Here is a 20197-nt window from a genome sequence, read left to right as displayed (position 1 = left end):
TATTGTCCAAAATGGGGGAAGGCAAAGCCTCTGTTCTATTTGGCACGAGATAGATTGTAAATTTCTAATTGTCTTATCAATTTTTTAGCTGGAGAAAGAGTTTGTTCCACCTACCTGCATTTGCCATTGGACAAGTGAAAGCCCCCTTTCTTTCTCTTTGATGTGCTTAATTCTGCAAACCATCAGTGATTGTGGGACCCTTATGAGAAAAGAATTCCTTGGGTAGGAAAGCATCAGTAATGTTTTTAAGCATATTCTGGCTCCTTAGATTTAAGGGACAACAACAACAATAAAATGACTGTAAGAAAAAAAATCAAATAAGAATTTTCAAACTTTCATTTTAGGAAACTACATGGTGATGGGTCATTAATGTTCTCAGAATGAGAAATACAGTGCAGTCAGTGAAAGCTCCAAACCATCATTTCATCTTTACAGGTAACTATTCCTTTAAGGCGTTTGGCTTATGTTATTTCTGCCTTTTTTTTTTTTTAAAGTTAATGTTTTTCTTTTGAAATAATTAAAGGGAAAGGAAGTCTAAAGAGAGACTGAGTGACATCCAATATTCCCTAATACCCTCTTGTTGCTTTAGGTGATTGGTATACTTAATTAAGGAGGGGCCTGGGTCTATCATCAACCAGGGCCTGACCTGTGGGTGGGAAGGAGTGAGGTGTAACCTGACCGAGCCCAGGTGTGTGCCTGCAGGTCACACACTGGGAAAACATGTGGCCCCAACAAGCCTTTCCCAAGTCTGGCCATGCCTTTAACTATTTCAGGTCTTCTCAAATGTCTACATTCTCTCATGCTTAGACCATGTTAGCTTGCTTTCCTCTAGATTAAGAGTTTTGAGTTGGAAAAGGAAGTTCATAAGGTTAAGAGATTTGTTAAAGGCTGTGAAATCTGTGGCAAAGAATAGAACTTATCTCTTCAGACTTCTGGTCACTCACTACTCACTACTTGCTACTCACTACTTCTACTCACACTCACTACTCCATACAGTGTGCTGTATGGAGCACACTACACTGTGCTCCATACAGCACAGTGTTGCTTAAGCAAACCCTCACTAACCCACAAATGCTAGTTGTTCAAAGAATGTTTTCTTCTTCCAGACATTACTTTTTTTCTTCTAGCATTACTTTTTTTCTTCCTTCCTTTGCTTCCTCTCTCTTTCCTTTCTTCTCTCTTTCCCTCTCCTTCTTTCTTTCTCTCTTTCTTCTTTCTTTCTTCTTCCTCTTTCTTTCTTTCTTTCTTTCTTTCTTCTTCCTCTTTCTTTCTTTCTCCTTTCTTTCTTTCTTCCTCTATCCCTCCATCTATCTCCTTTTTCTCTTTTTATTATTCTTTTTCTTTTCTGTTCTTTTCCTCTACTCTCTTCTCCTTTCCTCTTTTTTCTTTTCCTTTCCTTTCTTTCTTTCTTTCTTTCTTTCTTTCTTTCTCCTTCTTTCCTCCCTCCCTCCCTCTCTCCCTTCCTTTTCTGTCCTTCAATCTGTCTACATGTCTGTGTCACAGGTAAAGCAGACTTTGGTATTACTGGGCTCCAAAAATACTGGTCCTTGTGCATCTAACATGTTTTCCTTAACAAAAACACAATGGCAGATGAACTTTGTTCCTTGTATGTTTTCCTATCCTGTAAGGATATCTCTATCCTATTGATAGAAATCCTGTGGATAGATGGGGGAAAGTCCAAAGCTCTATACACAAATAGCATTAGTGGGAAGATAAACTTAAGTGTCTTTGTATGGACAATCCTATTATAAATTGTCTATGAGCTACAAGATATAATATTCACAGACAAAAAAAAAATAAGAAAATAAATTTTCTTACTTGACATCCAAAGAGAACGTGCCATTTTGAATAAATACCTGCATCTGGTTACTTAAATGGTTCATATTTCTTTTCTTTCTTTTTTTCCCTAAAACTGTTTATGCAAAGCATTTGAAAACTGAGAACACATTTGCTTGAATTTACAAATAGAGTCAAGTCACCTTGTATTGAAGGTTATCTTCCTTATGAGCATAGGTAAGATAATTCTTCCTCACTTTGTACCTAAAATCTATGGATTATATTGATTGATGTCCTTTCAAAATGTTAAGCGACTGTCTGCTTCAGAACCATTGATACCCACTTGGGCAAATCCCACTTGAACTCTAATGGTCTGCCTTACACTAGCACAATCAGGCAAAACCATTTAATGTTGAGACCAGATGCTCTAGTGCCTCTTGGTTGGAAGTGAGGTGGGGTGTGTGTGCAGTAGCTTGAAATGTGGACACTTAGGTCACAAGGCCTGAGTGGCCAATTCATTTGCTATGTAGGACATTTGGGCAAATTAATAATCCATTAAGAGCCACAATTCATATGTAAATTTAAAATAAACACTCAACAAGGTTGCCCATAATAGTAAATGCTCATGAAGGAAAAGATTCAGTATTAAACTCCCCACTGAGCATTAGTTTCAGTAAATATTCAATTAATAAATTCTTTGCCCTTCTCTTTTCTGATGTCAGAACAATTGTTGTCCATTGCTGGGAGCTCCGTTTCCTCTGCTGTCCTCATTCCACTGTCCCCTTTCTTCACACTGTCTTTCTTTTATCTTTCCTCCTTTTCCTGTAGATTTCTGCTTCCTTTCGCTCGCCAAAGATGTTTTCCATTGAAAGTAGAGCCATTTGGAATGTTCTGCTCCTTCTGACCAGTGAACTGATTAATTGGCACTATGACTCGATCACTTCTTTTGGGTTTGTATCTTCACTGACTTCTCGAAGCATCCATGTGACCCTCATTCAAAACCTCCACCACACATATACATACTTTTTATTTCAAGACTTGGAATTTTTCCATATACTTGTGGGTCCCCAGATAATTGAATTTTGTTTGTAGTTAGGTGATCTGGATGTGGGTTTTTGATCTGGTGATGAGGACTACTATGAAATGAACAGAGGTAGTGGACTAGACTACTATCTCTTTCCTTTCTCCACTATTTTTTTAAAGATTTTATTTATTTTATTTATTTATTTGAGAGAGAGACAGCGAAAGAGAGCATGAGAGAGAAGAAGGTCAGACGGAGAAGCAGACTCCCTGTGGAGCTAGGAGCCTGATGCGGGACTCGATTCGGGACTCTGGGATCATGACCTGAGCTGAAGGCAGTTGCTTAACCAACTGAGCCAGCCAAGAGTCCCCTTTCTCCACTGTTTTAATCTGACCTTCTAAGCCCAACCTGGAATGCCAGGATCAGAACTCCAGAAATGCTAAAGTCTCTCTCCAAATTTTCTATGTCATATATTTTTACATATAACCTTGTGAAACATTTTCTTTATCACTAACTCCTGCCCTTCTAAGTGGGAAAATGCATGGCTACAAAACCATTTCAGGTCTTTGCTTCACATTTTCATTTTTTTACTTTTTTTTTTTTTTTTGCCTGTAAACCAAGTGTCTAAGATTTTATTTACACATTTCCAAGCGTTTCAGTAAATAAAATTTGATCAATTTTTAACATTACTCATCTACATATCACCAAACATATAGTTTAGGTGTTTATATTTTTGGTTTCTGAGAAAGTAGTATAGCAGTTAGTTAGTTAGTTATATGTTAATTAGTAAGCAATTGTTAGTATACTAGCATAGCAGTATGTGTTGGGAAGAAACATGTTATGATAAATAAGTCTGTAAACATGATTGGATAAATAAACTTTAGGCAGATTTTGGGGGAAAATGCATCCCCTGAACTGTTAGTCCACAAAACTCTTTTTTTGTTGGAGATTCACGTGGAGCTCTTACTCTAAAGTAAACACTTGGGGAAATTCTGGATATACAAATGAGTGTGCAAACCTCAAGCATTATCACCTGATACATAAGTAGAGTTCTAAAGTCAGTTTGTTTATTCATTTATTTATTTACTTATTTTAAGATTTTATTCATTTATTTGAGAGAGAGATCAGAGGGAGAGGGAGAAGCAGACTCTCCACTGAGCATGGAGCATGATATGGGGCTCAATCCCAGGACCCTGAGATCATAACCTGAGCTGAAGGCAGCCATTTATCCAAATGAGCCACCCAGGTGCCCATCTAAAGTCAATTTAGTAGAATGTGTTTAGAGAAACAAATTATAAAAAGCTGGTTGAAGCATTTCATTAAGATTTGGGTTGGAGTGGGAAGTTACTTCCCATTGTCCAAGTTAATAATAATAGTGAATCCACACATATCCCTATGCAATATGTGTTAATTGCTCCCAAGATTCAAACCAATGAGGCTTTAAAGTAAATTATAGAGGCTGTTTCTTTTTTTTTTTCCTTGTCTTTTTGTTTGTTTTTTGTTTTGTTTGTTGGTTTGTTTTTTTGTTTTGTTTTGTTTTTTTAAGAGATGATTCAGCACTTCTTTCTTTGGGCTGTGCAACAGGTCTTTAATTTGTCTTCTCATGTAGCCACTATGTCCAAATCAAATCAGACAAATTGGATTCCAAACACCATTCAAAGGGAAAAGAAATCCAGGAAATATATTCTCCATCATTTTCTGACACTATATGGCCATAGGTCTAGAACTGAACCATTCCCAGTGGGGTGACCATGTGCAACAACATGCATTCCACTGACTTACACAAACCAAAATTTATCTGAATGTTGTGCTATCAGTGTATTGTTACTTCCACAGTAACCTTCAAAAAATTCAGTAATATGTGTTGTGACAAGTCTACAATTTTATCTAAAAATTTTAAGTTGTATGTTCAATTTAATGTGCATATGTCTTTAACTCTGTTGGGAAGCAAGACAAACATAGGTCAGCCATTTTCTACTTTAAATTAAAGCAAATATATCAAAAAGGAGATTGGATTATATGACACTGTACAGACACAGATTATTAAAATGAGCAATGGGTTTACCTCTCCAAAAATTCCGTACTGAGTATTCTAAACTGTAGTACACATCATTTGTTTCTGTCTGCTCACTATCTATTTATTCCTAATTTGTCTGGTAGCACACCTTGATGTTTCTATGAAGAGATGCCCAGCTGTACTGCATATAGTCCAAGAGTAGCGAAGGATTGTGTCTGTTCTTCCTTTCCCAAAGAGTGGGCGGTGGCTATACTAATAAGATCCTCTGTCCCAGGAATTTGAATCTTAGCATAGAAAACCTGCAGAGCAAGCAAGAGCTGATTGTTCTGTGAGAAGTACCATCAAGAGACTGTTTGTCATTCTCAGGCCATTGATTGACACATCATAGATGACCTTCTCTACTCTACTTTGATGGTATTTCAAGAATCTATTGGGTCATACATATGCCCCAGTTCTGTCATCTCAAATGAATCATGACTGCATCAACCAATCAAATGAACAGCCCCTTCCTGGCTTGGCTTCAGCTTTTGTGCCTACTCAGTCCTATAAACACAACCTGGCCAGGCCCTACCCTACATGATAATTACTAAATACCTCAAGGCATCTCTAACTGATAAAATTTTGCAACTTCCATGTTACTCTTGACCATTGAAAACAATTACTTCATCTTTTTACTCAGATTTTCTCTGATCAATACGAATATGTCAATAGAACCCCCTCCAATAAAAAATGCTGTGTAACTGTCAGTTTATGGGATACAAAGCTAAATTATGGAGAAGGACATCAGTCATGAATGGCACGGATACATGAAGTAACATGTGTATGTAATAATGGCAGGCATTAGCAGAAATTTGCAGATTAGGTTCAATGAAAACACATTCCTACGCTTGAACCCAGAAGTGAAACAAAAAGAAAAATTAAAAAGAGCAAGTTAATGTATTGATGGAAGGATTGGCAAACTATAGCCCATGGGGCAAATCCAGCCACACCCTCCTCTTATGTTTTGTCTATGGTGGTTTGGCACTACTGTGGTGGAACTGAGTGATGGTGTGACAGAGAACAAAGGGCTGGAAATAAAACATGTTTACTATCAGGCCTTTAGAAAAAGTTTGCCAAAACCTGGGTTTAACTACATTCTATACATTGTTGAAAGGAAATAGGAAAAATCTGGGAATAATGCTATGTAGTATCCATCCCTATTTTGAGATTTCCAAAGAGAATAGCCTTTGGAAAATCTGGTTATAAAAACTTCGTTTTGGGGACCCTTAGATGGCTCAGTCAGTTAAATGTCTATGTCTGCCTTCCACTCAGCTCATGATCCCAGCGTGCTGGGATCGAGTCCTACATCGGTCTCCTTGGTCAGCCGGGAGCCTGCTTCTCCCTCTGCCTGCTGCACCACCTGCTTGCTTTCTCTCTCTCTCTGACAAATAAATAAAGTCTTTTTTTTTTTTTTTTTAAGGATTTTATTTATTTATTTGACAGACAGAGATCACAAGTAGGCAGAGAGGCAGGCAGAGAGAGAGAGAGAGAGAGGGAAGCAGGCTTCCTGCTGAGCAGAGAGCCCTATGCGGGGCTCGATCCCAAGACCCTGAGATCATGACCTGAGCCGAAGGCAGCGGCTTAACCCACTGAGCCACCCAGGCGCCCCAAAATAAATAAAGTCTTAAAAACAAAAACAAATCTTCATTTCTACCACCTACAAGGCTGCTGTATCTAGGTAATCATTTACCTTCCCTGAGTCTCCATTTTCTCTTTGTAAACCTGAAATGTCAATAACACCTACTTCTCAGATAACAATAAAGGCTACAAGTATGCCCTGGCACATTTGAATACAATCTATACATTTAAGGAGTCTTACTTTTAATGAAGAACACTCGAATGTAATAATCCCACATTTGCCCCAAATATATTCTTTCTTTCCCAGAGGCAATCGCTTCTGCCCATTTTTGTTAAAACTCTAGAAGTTCTTGCCTTCAAATTATTAAGTAATATGCTATTTCTATTTCTATTTATTCATTTAGCTGCTTGAGATTTAGCTATTGAATTCCCATTATGATTGATGAGGATTTCATGTATCCAACTTAGTTTATCTTTCTATAGTTCTATTTAATATAATTCAACCTCTGTATCTTTTTCTATCTATTTCCTCCTTTTACCTTTCAATATCTGTCAGACCTAATATTATTTCTAATTTATTAATATTAATAATGTAATTCTGTTATATTCTGAAATCATTTCTTACTATCTTTCCAAGTGAAAAGCTTTTTCAGAGGGTATGACCTAACTTGATTATATGTATTTATATGTCATAAAATAGTCAACTGGTTACTTAGTATATTTAATTTAGTAAATTAGTGATAGAAGAATCTCGGAAAGTATATTACATAGACATCTTATTAATTTAGAAAATTTTTCCTACTTCTATGTTTCCGTGGAGCAATTTTTTCCCCCAAAGGCTGTTCTAGAATCATCTTTGTTTCCATCTTGTTTCAGATGTGTATATTTTTTGAATCCATACATGCTGTTTCTGTAATTTTATACCCAACTTCAAATTATTAAGTCCATTTTTTGGTTTAATCTAGAAGAGAAATTTTTGATCTCTACAATTCAACCAGTTGCTCTGCTGCTTTTTGAAATAATTTTTATTTGTTTATTGATTGATTGATTGATTGATTGATTTTTAAAGATTTTATCTATTCATTTGACAGAGATCACAAGTAGACAGAGAGGCAGGCAGAGAGAGAGAGGGAAGCAGGCTCCCCACTGAGCAGAGAGCCCGATGTGGGACTTGATCCCAGGACCCCGAGATCATGACCTGAGCCAAAGGTAGCGGCTTAACCCACTGAGCCACCCAGGCGCCCCTGTTTATTTATTTTTAAAGTTGTTTGTTTTGGTTTTGTTTTTGTCTGTTTCTTTTTTATTTTTATTTTTTTTAAGATTTTATTTATTTATTTGACAGAGAGAGATTACAAGTAGGCAGAGAGGCAGGCAGAGAGAGAGGAGGAAGCAGGCTCCCTGCTGAGCGGAGAGCCGGATGCGGGACTCGATCCCAGGACCCTGAGATCATGACCTGAGCCGAAGGCAGCGGCTTAACCCACTGAGCCACCCAGGCGCCCCGTCTGTTTGTTTTTTAGGGAGAACCAGGCACATTCAGGAGCAGTCGGATGGGAGAGAATAGGATCTTAAGCGAGCTCCGTGCTCAGGGCAGGGCTGAATGTGCGAGGTTCAATCTCAGGGTCCTGAGATCATGACCTGAGCCGAAATAAAAAGTTAAATACATAGCCAACGGAACCCGCCCAGGCGCCCCTAAAATGATCTTCAAAATGCACGTTTGGTGCAATTTTCATCGCTTGCAAGTGTGAGATCTAGGAATAGTGACCACATCTGTGTGAAATTTCTTTTCACCTACGATTGCTAATAAGATAGTTCATAGAATAATAATAATAATAGTGTAATAGTTCCCTTTCTTCCTCTCCTCCTCTTCCCCACCACCTTTTCCTCCTATCTTTCTAGATGGCTTACTTTCCTCAGGGGGGAAACATTTAAGATCAGGCAGTTTTATCTTTGGTGTTCTATAATTTCACATTCATGCCTGTAGGTTTTCTTCATTTTCATTCCTTGGGCTTGGCACTTAACAAGCCCTTTCATTTTGGAACTGCACGTCTCCGTGACGTCTCCCTGACGTCTGTGAGGTCTCTGCTTCTATCAATTCGATGATTTCCTCCCCCACCTCATGCGCTCTCTTCTCTCTGACGCGACTCAACAGTCGCATCAGCCTCACTCTTCGGTAGTTAGCTCTCCTGTTATCTTGTCTCCAACATTTTGTCTCTTTTCCTTTGCTCCACATTCTGAGAGATGCATTTATCTTTATTTCTCAACTTTTCTTTCTTTCTTTCTTTCTTTCTTTCTTTCTTCTCCCTGTGCAATTATACCTTAAATTCCTAGAAACTCTTCTGGTTCAACAATAGTTCATTCTCCATGGTAGCCTGTTCTTGTTGAATGAATATGATATCTTCCCACATTTCTCTGAGGATACTTATTAGAGATTTTCCCTCTGATTCCCCCCACACACCCCTTATTGGACCTCATTTCTTATTTATTTACTTTCTTTTTTCCTTTTTCTTTTTTTTTTAAATCTTTTTTCTCCCTGCTGAAATATCCCTTAACTTTCTAAAGATGCCAGTCTGTCCCAGTTCAAAGAATGAGAAAGGAAGGAGTTTGACTTGCATCTCTGAGCACGCAGGTTTGACTTCGATTTCTGACTTAGGGTCATAGACAAAGGGTAATAAAGGCTACCAGGATAACTTTCTTCTACAGAACTAAACATTCCGTCTGGTTACTGAGTGTTCTCTAGATAGGTTGTTGGTTTGTTTTTTGTTTTTTGGGTTTTGTTTGGAGTAAACATCACGTTGTTAGTAGTTATGTGTGCTGGGTTGGTTAGGAAGCTTACTCTTGATCATTACACAATCCGTCCCATTCAGGCTCATTTCTTCCTTTCAGTCCAACACCAGAAGCCCTCTGGAGGCCTCCAGCCAGCCTGGAAACTCCTTAGCGTTATCTCGCTCTATACCCATTCTGGGCTGTCTCTTCCCTGCTGGGTTTACAATACAGCATCTCCCATGAACTTTTTGTTTCCAGAAATGTGCAAAATCTCTGGTTCTCTGATGGCTCATGGTTTTGTAGATTTATATCTATTTTTACTCCTTATCGTCTTTGACTATCATTTACTGGGTGTTTGGGAGACAGAAGAAGAAATTTCTTATGGTCAGTAACCTACCCGAAACTAGAATTCAGCTTTCATTTTACGAACCTTCAGGTGTCACTTTATTTCCCAGTTATTCCCTCTCCATGAGCAATAAGTTACCAAGTTATCATACTAGAAATAAAGGGAACCTGAGGCACCTGAGCTCACCTCTTTTAAAAGTTGAGCTGCCTTAACCTTGATCCTTACAACACTCACCTCTCCCTTTGGCGAATACGTTTCCGCCATTGTCTTTTCTAGAAATAGCTATTGAGATAAGTCATTTCAGCTTTTTTCTTCTCTAACACTGTATGCATCCCTCAATCCTCTTTTTTATCTACTCCAAAAAATTTTTCCATTGTAGTCTTTAAGATTCTAATTTTGATCTTTTCCATAGTATATTTAGAACAATCGTGGTCGTGCAAAGAAGAAATGAGTATAGCGTACTTCTGTGAGTATCTCAAAGCAGATGTGTTCTATGTCAACAGTGAGTGTTCTCTGGTCAGTAAAGGGTAAACAGAACCTGTGTTGGAGTGACAGGACAGCTGTCCAGGTATCCTCTACAGAATTCAGTTTTGACACCAGCTGTGGCATTCTGCTCTGCACTGGGCTTTCATCTATTCCCCGTGCATCTGGCTTGGCCCGTACTGGCATTCTCTGATATTCAAAGTGCCTTCTTGTTCCTTTTCTTTCTTTTTCCTTTTCTTTCGTTCCCTCTTTCCCCCACCACTTTGCTTTGAGAATCCAGAAAACAAAAAACAAAAAACAAAAACAAGAACAAAAACAAAAAAACCCACACAAAACAAACAAACAAACAACCTGCCAAGGCTTGCTGAATAGGGAGATCTACTACGAAATCAGATTTAATTTTTTCCTCTTCTTTCCTTCCTTCTTCTCTTTTTCCCACCTCTTCCTGCTCGCTTTCTTCTGAACACCCCCATCCTTTTGTCTTCCCTTCTCCTTCCTCCTCTGAAACGAACTTTCGTCATGTATCAAGACCTCACAAAAGCTGCCAGGTTTCTGATCAGTAGCTTGAATTCTCAACCCAGCTCAGCTGTAATCTGATGTTATCAGGGCCGGTGAAAGTTGATGGCTAGGAGCCAAGGGTTTACAGAACAAATAGGTGTTGAAAACACCCACCTCAGCAGTTTAAACAAGCCAAAGGGGTTTGGAGCCAGTACTAGGCAGCTCCACAGAGGAAACAGAGAAGGAGTTGGGAAATCCCTGGGTTTCTGAAAGAGGCCAAGCTCCCCTCCTTGGGTGCACACTGATTCCAGGCTGAAAAATCTTTCTGGAAACATGGAGGATTTAGTCTTCCTGAAGTGGGTCCCTGTGGATTTGAGAGGTGCGGTCAGTAACTCCAATGCCAGACATGGTTGTGGTAATGCCGGTCTAAAAGTTGCTTGGCCGGGGCGCTTGGGTGGCTCAGTGGGTTAAAGCCTCTGCCTTCGGCTCAGGTTATGATCCCAGGGTCCTGGGATCGAGCCCCACATCGGGATCTCTGCTCAGCGGGGAGCCTGCTTCCTCCTCTCTCTCTCTGCCTGCCTCTCTGCCTACTTGTGACCTCTGTCTGTCAAATAAATAAATAAAATCTTTGAAAAAAAAAAAAAAAGGTTGCTTGGTCAAGATATCTCTTTGGTAACTATTTCAACTGGCTGGACATCATGTGCCCTGGGGCATTTAAGTAGGTCTTGTTAAGGAGAAACATAGCCTGACACCAGCAGAAGAGGTGAGGATAGATTTTAATCAGTACTACACGATTGTGATAGGCAAGGAAGTCCAGTAAGAACTGAACTCAACCACAATTTGTGCAGAGATAACAGGTGTTTTAAAGGGAGAATAGGGAATAGAAAAGGGGTCTCAGATTGGGGAAATGAAAGATTGCAAAAAGCAGGAAGCAGGGTTGGTCCCTGCAAAAGCCACTCAGGCTTGCTCACTGGCACTTATCAAAGTCATACCCCCCCCCCCCCAACACACACACACTCCCAGAGGTGCTGTGAGACAGTGGCCCTATCCTTGTGTGCTGGCTGGAACACATAGTACTTTCCCCGGGCAGTCCTGAGTCTTCTCAGGCAGGCACTTTAAGGGGACTAAGGTCATCCTAGGGACGTGGCTTTGAGCTGGTAGAGGGTACTTCTGGTGTTTTGTTCCACTTTTTATAAACCAAGATTTAAGCCTAGTGGAGACAGCACTCACTCAGAGGAGCCTGGCTAAGGGTTGGTCAAGGAGAGAGTCATTGCCAGTGTATCAGGCCTGGTTACCTTACTCAGTTAGAGCTAAGTGGTGGGATTCTGGCTCCAAATTTGAGGCCACAGATAAATAAAGCAGCAGCAACAACAACAACAAGCAACCCTGGGTTTGGGGTTCAAAAGCTTGGCGTGGTTAATATACAGTTGGTCACTAGGGAGAACTTGGGTGAGTGAAGTATTCGGTTCAAACCATGAAGGAAACGGGAAAAGTCCCCTGGAAGCAAATATGCGTTGCTGTCTGCTTACCATCCACAAGACCCTCCCCCCAGAGAGGCATTCTCATTTGTCACAAAACTCCAAAATACAACCCGATGCCCACAGGTGTAAGAAGCCTGCGGGTATGAACCTACAGAGGAAAACAGGTTTGGACAGAAAACAGAGGTGAGGTCTGGGTATTACTCCGAAGCCCCTGGTATTCATTATCCTCGTAAAGAGTCTGTAGTCCAGAGATTAACATTTTATTTTTCCATATGCTTGAATATTTTCGAGTGCTATTAAGGATGCCCACAGAAAACACGGGTCACCGTGACTGCTTTGACGATACTTGCCAGGCCATGCTTTTGAAACCTTGCTTCTATTTTTGTGAGCTAAAATTCTGCAGGTGCTTAGGTGGGTAGATGCAAATATCACAATGTGAATATGAGCCAATTAACTAACAACTGCATTTTATGAGGTTGCAACCACCTAATTGTTTTGTGTCTGCAGCTAATTATTTCTGGGAGATATTTCTGCATATGGAGAAGGAGTCCGTTATTATAATTGAGTGAACTGTGAAACAAAAGTTGTGCTGTAAGCATATCAAGGGCAGGGATCACATCGTCTCTGTGTTTTAAAAACTTCCCTAAATCACTTTGGGCCCATGGATTCTAAATGAACGTGAACTGCTAATGGCAACACGATTTTGAAGTCTGGAAAACACATCAGATAGCTGGCCTCAATGTATAATATCTGAGATATAAAGCATCAACAGAATTCTGTGTGGTTAGTAATGCTGTTAACTCATCCACTCCTCTTCTTACAGACTCAAAGAATGTTTGAGTTGGAAAGAAACATGGAGGTCATCTATGCAAATGACTTTATCTTGAAATTTGGCAACTAGGGCCCAGATAAGTCATGTGACCACCTAGGACTTGTGATACTGTCCATTGTAGTCCCTGAGCCCATGATGCTTAAATCAGTGCTTCTCCACTGACAGACCCAATAATATCCTGCATCTTTCTGAAGGTATCAGGGTTGCCCAAATCAATGGAAACCATGTCTTTTAAGCCCATGTCTGCCAGGCCTGAGGGGGCTCTGATGAAGTCATTTTATAGCAGGAGGCTCAACTAATCTCATAAACTGGTCTGTCCAAAGTCACGAGGATGCAGTTTTATGCAGATCGATTTTATTTTTGTTATTATTGTGGATGCTCTTTGATATTTTAATGCAAGTTTTTATTGAGCTATGCCCTGAGGCTTTTTAAATTGAGGGTTCAATTATTTCTAAAATCTAATAATTAAGTAAATTAATGAGCCTACTCAAAGATCTGGCAACCTGCAAGTAAGGATTAGATACAAGAAGTATTGGCAGGAGGGAGTGTTTCCTCCCCTCTTTAGAGTCAGATCTTGTAAAATGATGAAGACTCTGTTTTTCAGACATAAATGAAATCTGACACAGATCCACAAACATGCCAGGGCACAGATTCCGGTTAGAGATAGAGCTTAGCAGGAGATGGTGGGGAGCAGGACAGACCTGGTCATTTAAGTTGTCTCCCCGTGGCAAAGCAGCTTTGAGTTTCTGGAAGTATGGCCTCCAGGAACACAGAAGAATATTACTGTGGTCATGTCCTTTTGTTTAAAGATAGCAACTGATAAATCGTGATGTGTTCGGAAGAAAGTGACCCCATAATGACTACTCAAAATCATAAAATGAAACCTAGGTAAAAGAAAACTAGGAATTTTGACTTGGGGAAGACCGCTTCCTGGCAGATGGAATAGATTTCTCAAAATACTTAAAAGAACCAGACTCATTCTGAATGACCCCAGAGAATACATCGAGAGATTCAGCTTGTACCCGCACACACTGTTCCATGTTGTTGCTCCGTTCCTGGGATAACACCCCAGTCCTAACCCTGGCTCTGCTGCTGGGTCTTCTAAATAGAGTCTGAGAGAAGAGGCTGCTTCTTGCTGATTACCAAACATACAGAAGTTCTATTTAAATTACTTCCCAGGGGCACCTGGCTCAGTGGGTTAAAGCCTTTGCCTTCGGCTCAGGTCATGATCTCAGGGTCCTGGGATGGAGCCCCGCATCGGACTCTCTGCTTGGCAGGGAGCCTGCTTTCCTTCCTCTCTTTCTGCCTGCCTCTCTGCCTATTTGTGATCTCTCCCTCTCTCTGTCAAATAAAGAAAGAAAGAAAGAACATCTAAAAATAAATAAATAAAATAAAATAAATTCCTTCCTAAGTCAGGCTTTGACTTCGGCCCTGGTTCCTGAATTTTGGATTTCGTAGCGTGTGGTCTTCCATCCTTCCCCAGGATGGCTTGATTTCACAACCTCATGCTTACCTCAATGCCTGGCCTTCCAAATAGCATTCATCTCAGGCTCCCCTGACCATTTCTCACCCAGCAACTGATTCTCTGCTGTCAAATTTCTTTCATTAATATCTGGAGATGGCCAGATTCCTGGGCAAGATTTAACATGTTTGTATGGTGTCTTGACATGAGGAGTGCTTATTTGAGAGAATTTTGGTTATAAAGTTTTAAAAAGGGGACACCTGGGTGGCTCAGTCATTAAGCGTCCGCCTTCAGCTCAGGCCATGATCCCAGGGCCCTGGGATCGAGCCCTGGATCGGGCTCCCTGCTCAGTAGGAAGCCTGCTTCTCCCTCTCCCACTCCCCTTGCTTGTGTTCCTGCTCTCACTGTGTCTCTGTCAAATAAGTAAAAAAAAATCTTCAAAAAAAAAAAGATTAAAAAAAAGATTAAAAAAAAAACTGCAGACAACAACAACAAAAATACCCTCCAGCATAATATTTTTAGAGTCTTATCCTCTTGATGGCTCACCACACATCCTCTTGGCATCCTTTCATGACACAGAGGTTCAGAAACAGAGTCAGATGCCTTTGGTCCCACAATGAGTGAAGACAGACCTGGAGTTGGGTGGTGATCTGATGGCAAAGCCCATGTTGTTTCCACTATAATCCCTTCCTCCCGCTATTTCACACTCCAGATTATGATTCATTTTTATACAAAGACAGCGCAAACTACAATAGAACTCTTTATGAAGTACGGTCGGGTGTAGTCCAGGTGTGTTCATTATTCACACAGGACATAATTATTAAAACCAGTGTTCCAGGACCGTCGAAAGTTTAAAGCTCTTAAGGTCTTTACTTAATTCCTGATTGAACAAAGGATGTTTTGTCCTCAAGATTCCAGTTGAATACAGCTAATGAGATGGAAAATTTTTCCATAAGCAAACCAAAGGAGGAAGCTTGGAAAGAAGGCTAGAGCCTTGAAAGTGGAGCAAGAAATCCCAAGAAATATATCCAGAGGCACACCAAACTGCTCAAGGAAGGTCTACGGTGTAAGAACTTTCTTTGTAGTTCCTCAGTCACACCAGACGTGCTTCGAATTCTGCTGACACTTGTGATTCCTCCATGGGTTTCGGGGGCTGTGATGAATAGGCTGAGTTGAATGCCCTGCTTGGAGAGAGGGCAGTCCTGGGTGTGGAATGACCAGCCTCTCTAAGAAAGGGACTCCATTGAATTGAGGAAATATCCTAAACGGAAGTGATGAAACTGGAACGTCCTACCCTTCAGGTCAGGTGCATCTCTACCAGCTGTGGGATTGGGGCCATAGTAGTGTTCCTTTAACTTTCTCTGAGTCCCCATTGTTTCACGTGTAAAACAGGACTAACACTATTCATCATATCAGTTTTTATGTCAAATTAAATAAAATTATATTCTATCAAGTGTCCTGAATGAAATACACAGTTCTTAATACACAGTTCCTGTTTTCAACACTGCTGGCCACAGTAACTTATGTCTTTTCTAAATCAATATTCACTGGGGAAAAAGAAGCATGCCATTTTAATTCTTCTCCTTACAGCAATTGAGGATGACATGGCCACATTTTTGGTTTTTAATATTACATCCTTTCTTAGAAGAGAGATGGTGTGATTTTTTTTTTCCTCTTCCATGTTACAGATGCCCTTCTAATGTTATACGAACCCATAGGGAAAAATACTTACCTTGGTGGCTTTCTTCATATCTAACATACCACAGGTGCATAATAAAGATTTGATAAGAAGAATTGTTATTAAGGAAATACTGGTAAAACAAGGTGTTTGTTTAGATTATCTAGATAATTATACCAGTGTATACTTGGCAGGAAAAACTGGCCATTGATTATTTTGTATTAGCAATTGTTCAATTTTATTTTTAAAGTATGATGTTGGGGGGAGGGAAATTCCTGGTAAGAAATCCATGAGCATTAACTTCTGAGGGAAGAGAGTTGCCCTGGGCTGATGACACCATGGTCTGGTAAGCAATGTAACATAAACACAGCAGATTTGACTTACAGTTCCATAATTTAGACAGGTAGACTGTGTATTACTTCTTGGATTAGGGGTATCTGAGTAAAAGTTATCCATTGTGTCATTAGATTACAACAAAAGTAATATCATTCCTACAAATAATGTCAGTGTAAGCAAAAGGCATACTTTTCCGGGCAACATGTTATCTTCCCAAATTGGATAGATTATCATCTTCCAGTTTTGTTTTTTCTTTCTCTATCTTCCACTACCAAAATGGGAAATCAGATTAGAGTTGCATCAGCCACTGTTTTGTAAACAGAATAATTTTGTGAACTAACCAAATAAAAAATGATTGCTAAATGGATTTTATTAAAATTAAGAAAATTAAGAAAATTAAGAAAAAAAGTTTATAAAGCCAAGTCACAAAGTAGAGTAAGATATAGAAAAACATATCTGATAAGAGACTCATTTAGAGACTCTAGAATTTTTTAGAAATTCTACAATTTAAAAGGAAAATGATGGATGAACATTGTTCAATAATTGGGCAGAAGATTCTAACAGTCACTGCACAAAAAAGATATCCAAATGACCAAAAAATATGAATATGTGCTCCATAGCTCCAATCAACAGGGAAATGCAAATTCAAATGACAGTGCGAGATCACCACATAACCACTAGAACTGTTAAACCAACCATCCAACCACCAGACAAACATCTGACAGGGCCAAAGGATGGAGAGCTTGGTTAGTGGATGGTAGGACAAGCAGAATTCTCATACTCTGATAGTGGGAGTGTTAACTGGGGCCACCAGTTTGGGAAACACTTTGTCGGTATTTACCAGGACTGGACATACACATCTTCCATAACCTTGCCATTCTAATCTTAAAAATTCACCCAACAGATACATGAATACGTTCTCCAAAGGCCATGATCATACCAGAATTATTCATAATAGCTCTCACATTGAAAACAATCCAAGTGACTATCGACAAAGGAATACATAAGATGTGGTAGGTTCATTCATCAATTAAAATTAAGAACAAATTCCTCAATACAAAGACACAGAAGGATTTCCAAACATCATGTTGGCGAAAAGAAGACAGATCCCTCCAAATACATACCATGAATCAATTCATGGAAAGTTTAAGAACAGATAAAACTAATTCAGAGTTAGTCAGAAAAGTGGTTACTTTTGAGGGCCTAATGACTGAGTAAATTAAAAAGGGAGATTTCTAGAGAGCTGGTCATGTTCTATACCTATGCTTCTTGTGTATATGGATCTCTTTGGAAATCTTGTTGAAATGCAGATTCTGATTGAATTAGTCTAGGTGTGACCCAAGAGTCTGCATTTCTAACAAGCTTTGAATAATGCCAAGGCTGCTGGTATGTAGATCACACTCCTTGTAGCTAAGTTTGATATCTTTTGAATGATGAATACACAGCTTTACTTGTAAAGTTTCATGAAACTGTGTTTACGTTTTATGCATTTTCCTATATATTTATTATACTTCAATTAAAAGGTCTACTCAAAATGAATGCCTCTTGGAATGGAGAAGCAAAGTGAAATGTTTAGGCACATTTTTGTAGGTGATGGAGATGGGAATCAGCAGACTTGTCCACACACTACTGCTGGAGTAAATGACCTCAAACACTTTGATTCTTTCTGCCCCTTTACTCACAGTTCAAATTCTGAGGATAAAAGTGCTCCGTTGGCCAAAATTACATGTACCTGCCCTTCCTCTAAGGGTGAGTGGAGCGTCTGATTAACATAGTCTCATCAGGCTCTGTGGAAAGTGGGTGAAGTATTTCCCAGAAAGCATTTGGCCCATGTTCTCAGAAGCTGATTGGACAGTTGTTGAGAGGGCAGGCGGCCTTTTCTCTGGAGGTTGGCTTCTAAGTCTACAGGGAGTCCATTTTTTTTCTTTCTCCTCTTTCTCATTGCTCCAATAACTTTTCCAAACTTACTCCTTTTTTTGAGCCCAATTCTGTGTGTGTGTGTGTGTGTGTGTGTGTGTGTATACACATGCGTGTGTGGGATGGCAGGGCTGGAGCAGCCACAGGCCAACATTTATACAGAACAGTAAAATCCATGGGGTTGCTCCTGCTTCCTTGGTTCACTCCGGGATGGTTTAATACTTGCAAGAGCCATTCTGGAAAGAGCTTAGGAGATAAAAACAAGTAAATAATATCTATACTAGAGGCAATAAGAATTTTTCATTATTTTTATGATTGGTTCCAAAGGCAAGTGTCAGGTCTGGGGTGAACACAGATTACTAGCGGGTCATTTTCTTTCTTCAGTACTCTTGAGGAAGCAGGTTGCAGCTAGAGTTGTGTTGAGTTTCTCATAACTCTTGGGTAACAACGAATCTGGTTGTTAACCTATGCTGTTAGCTATCCCAGAAGTTATTAATTTGGGCTAGTGGTCAACTCCCTATTTCCCACCCCTTAGGAAACTCAGAAAAGTGTTTTGGATCCATCTGGGTAGAAAACACAGCATAGACATAAGATCATTATCATCCGTGACACATTCAGGTCATGTTTCTTCCACATTTTGTTAGTTCCAATGAACCAGAGACAGCTAATAAGTGATTTCCATTGGATAATTTTATTTTTTCTGTTTCAAGTTTCAAGTTGCCTGTCTGGATTTCATTAGCATTGCAATGATTTACCCAAGAGGGCTTTGTTTCTTAACTTGATTGAGAAAGGGACATTGGGAAAGTGGCTGCCTTTGTGGGAAAGGAGAGCTTTTTTTTGTTTGTTTGTTTTGTTTAACCCCATGTGATTGTATGTGGTGTGGAAGAAGTTTGAGCAGTTTAATTTTCATTTGAAATTGACTTTCTTTTATCTTCCTCAAACTATGGTTTGTGTAAATGTTATAAACATATCTACTCATCAGATACCAAAGTCATCAGCATTTTATTACCAAGGGAAAATTACTCCTATAAATGCAAAAATATTTAAGGGACATATTTGAAAAGTATCTGAAATTCCACTGGAAAAGAGGAAAAATTGATTTTTGGAAACATTTTTAAAAAATTTTGCTTGTTTATATATTTCTGCTTGGTTTGATCTTTAGATTTACTATTTAGCTTATTTTGTCACATTCTTTTTCTTCTTTGTTTTGTGATAGTGATTTCACAGGTGTAATTAGTTAAAAATAAGAGCAAGTTATTTCATCAGGCTGGTAGAAAATGACATAAATATAGTATAAAAAGGTCTTGGGGCACCTGGTGGCTCAATCAGTTAAGCATATGCCTTAAGCTCAGGTCATGATCCTGGGGTCCTGGGACTGAGCCCCGCCTCAGGCTCCTTGCTCAGTGGGGAGTCTGCTGGAGATTTTTTCTTTCTGCCCCTTCCCCACTCATGCTTGCTCTTTTTCTCTCAAATAAATAAAAAAAATCTTTTTTAAATGGTCTTATTATTCTTTGAATTTATCTATACATTTTGCTAACTAGTGTCACTTTTTTTTTTTTAAGAGAACTCTTTGACGAGACAAAGTGGTTCATCTTCAAGTGGCACTAGTATCTCCATCTTCTCTTCAACTTCTCTGTGGATTTGTCCTCTCCTCAGAAGACTGAAGCCATGTTGGTTGGGTGTCCACAGTCTTGTACCCTGAAATTCCAAACCTGGAATGGATGGATCTCAATTCAGTGGGATTTGGTGTTGTGAAGTTTGTTTCTTACTTTTTTTTTTAATTTTTAAAAAGATTATTTATTTATTTATTTGACAGAGAAAGAGAGAGATCACAAGCAGGCAGGCAGAGAGAGAGAAGGGGAAGCAGGCTCCCCGCTGAGCAGAGAGCCTGATGCAGGGCTTGATCCCAGGACCCTGAGATCATGACCTGAGCTGAAGGCAGAGGCTTAACCCTCTGAGCCACCCAGGTG

General features: G+C 39.5%; 1 long non-coding RNA gene across 1 annotated transcript in view; it reads left to right on the top strand.

Annotated features, from left to right (window-relative positions):
- The window catches only part of LOC132029095 (uncharacterized), a 37112-nt gene extending 17197 nt beyond the window's left edge, over nucleotides 1-19915 (top strand). The window contains exons 3-4 of the long non-coding RNA XR_009407704.1: nucleotides 345-435; nucleotides 19790-19915. This is a non-coding gene — a long non-coding RNA (uncharacterized LOC132029095). The remainder of the gene's footprint in view (nucleotides 1-344; nucleotides 436-19789) is intronic.
- Nucleotides 19916-20197: the final 282 nt, after the last annotated feature.

The sequence above is a fragment of the Mustela nigripes genome, chromosome 13 (assembly GCF_022355385.1).
Source record: "Mustela nigripes isolate SB6536 chromosome 13, MUSNIG.SB6536, whole genome shotgun sequence".
Classification (NCBI taxonomy): Eukaryota; Metazoa; Chordata; class Mammalia; order Carnivora; family Mustelidae; genus Mustela; species Mustela nigripes.
Note: the sequence above shows the minus strand (reverse complement) of the source record. Positions and strands in the feature narration are given on the sequence as shown.